The 2573-nt window shown below is 44.0% G+C and overlaps 1 pseudogene; it reads left to right on the top strand.

The window, feature by feature from the left end:
- The first annotated feature begins 422 nt into the window (after positions 1–422).
- LOC119326194 overlaps positions 423–2573 on the top strand; it is a 4955-nt pseudogene continuing 2804 nt past the window's right edge.

Genomic DNA, 2573 nt, shown 5'->3' with positions numbered 1-2573 from the left:
TTAAAGAAAATACGTGATACTACTAGTTGTTCTCTGTGAAGAAAAGCAAGAGGCATTGGATTTTTGAAATTGGACCGAAATGGTGATAGTTTTCTACAATTAACTTCACAAACAATCAATTACCTAGCACATATGTCCACCCAGTAGCAATTAATGCCGGGAAAAGAATGTAAGGGGCTAAGAATGAAAATTATTGGCTATAGAAGGGCTTTTGCGCCAACTGTTGGAACTACTGAACTGTTGGGAATTAAGTCACAAGTTAAAATGCACGCAAGAAAACTAAAAACCTGCAAGTGCACAAACTACAAAAACATCTACATCCGTTATTTTTCATGAGTACGAGTAGTATTTCGCTCAAGAGCATGCGGTCGGGCGTGTATATAATAATAAGTGGGGGAGGGCCGGGTGTGCAGGTGCAGCGCATGCTAGTTGATTCCTTTGGCATTAGTTCATCCCTAACTAGTTCCATCATACCCGATATATAGAGGTATTACTGGAGCACCACGATCATGACCACGCCCAGCTCCCAATTCCATTCCCAGCTGCGGCTAGTAATCCTAGTAGTCGTTCTTGCCGCCGCGGCTGAAGGGCAGCGTCCGGGTTGCCCCGACAAATGCGGCAAAATCAGCATCCCCTTCCCGTTCGGCATCGGCGCCGGCTGCTTCCGCGATGGCTTCGAGGTGGTGTGCAACGAATCCGCCTCCGGTCCCCCTCGCGCCTTCCTTGCTAACAACGGAATATACAAGGAGGAGGCCAACAACTCCCAGAGTGGATTTGACACCGCGACCTTCTCAAGCTCGCCGCTCGAGCTGGTGAGCATATCACTCGCCACGGCTGAGGTACGAGCATACGCCCAGATCTCCTACAGCTGCAGCACAAGTCACACCGCGACCTTCTCCACTTTACAGCGTATGGCATTCTTTATCTCGTCATTTGCCGTGTCGTTCACGCGTAATGTTCTCATCGGGGTCGGCGCCGAACCCCAACTGAGTCTGGATGGTTTCAATGTGTCTTGCCGCATACATGGTTGGCCAACCATGGAGTCCGCGAGTAACGGGTCGTGCATGGGGCTGGGCTGCTGTGAGGCCGCCCTTTCGACTGACCACGGCGACGGTAGTTCCATCACCTGGTCTAAGAAAGACTTCATGTCCAGGGATAGGACACACGGCGCCTGGGGACTACGCCTGTGTCAGCGGCAACAGCTCTTGTGCCGACGTAACATTTGGCTATGTCTGCAAGTGCTGGGACCATTACGCTGGCAACCCTTACCTCCCTAACGGATGCCAAGGTACGCCCATACTCCTACAACATATGAGTACTATATACATACATACAAGAAACTACCATTACCAATTCGTTAACTTTCCCAACAATATGTTGATTCTTCAGACATCGATGAATGCAAGCAACCTCAACTGTATCCCTGCGAAAATGGAGGGATCTGCAAAAACAGGCTAGGAGGTTATGAATGTCCATGCAAATTTGGAATGAAAATGTACGGCAATGCCGGAACCTGCATAGATGTATTCCCTCCAGCGGCAAAGGCGTCCGTCGGTAAGTTACTACTCCCTCTGTTCACTAATATAAGATGTTCTAACTTTCTTCTAAATGGATGTATATAGGGGCGTTGTAGTTTGTTTGTTCACTTATTTCAGTCCGTATATAGCTTATATTGAAATATCCAAAACATCTTATTATTATAGTGAACAAAGGGATTGCACTTAGTATTTCTATTGTTATCTATCCATGTTGTGCCAATACTGGTCACCTATATATACTCCATCCATTCCTTTATGTAAGGTGTACTATTTTCCGCATGATGATCAAGGCACGTAAGATGTTAGGACGAAATTACCCATGGCAAAATTTGTTGGTTAGTGGCAAGTAAATCGGTGAGTCCAAGAAAAGCAAAAGATATATGCAATTGAGAGAGATACTTTCCTTCTTTTGCAACAAGAAGAGATACATGCAATCAGAAAATAGATACTTCCTTTTTTTTCTTTTTTTTTTGGAGGTCACTTTCCTTTTTTCTCGAGGACTATAAGGAGAATTACATGTATTTACAAGAAATGCTTCATACGTTGTGCAATTTAATCAGAAAACCAAATACACTTTATATAAATGAACAGAGAGTAGTACGAATCATTGTTTTCTATAGCCCGGATCATTTAGGGCCGCTAAATGAAATAGGGGGAATTAGGATGCTTGATCAGTACCTTATTTTTTTACCTTAACTTTGCTAACCTACCGAATCAATCGTATGGAAGATTTATTACGGGCTGAGGTGGGAATCAGGGGTTTCTTACGTTCAAATCACGAGATATCAAGTCTCAGATTTATATTGAAATAAGGAAGACGTATATGCAAAAATAACAAACTTTTGCATCTTCAAGGGTCAAAAACACCTCTCTAATAGATGGGTGTAGAGGCAAAAAAAAATATTATATCTTCACTTTCGAAGATGTAAATTACAACACCTCACGGAGATGCATCTTCCCGTACAAGAGATGTAAAAATACAACCGTCCACTAACTGCCCAACTGTTGTTCCATTCTCTTCCGCGCAACCAGTCG

The sequence above is a fragment of the Triticum dicoccoides genome, chromosome 6B, assembly GCF_002162155.2.
Source record: "Triticum dicoccoides isolate Atlit2015 ecotype Zavitan chromosome 6B, WEW_v2.0, whole genome shotgun sequence".
Classification (NCBI taxonomy): Eukaryota; Viridiplantae; Streptophyta; class Magnoliopsida; order Poales; family Poaceae; genus Triticum; species Triticum dicoccoides.
The sequence above is the reverse complement of the archived record's forward strand: the minus strand, read 5'-3'. Positions and strand labels throughout refer to the sequence as shown.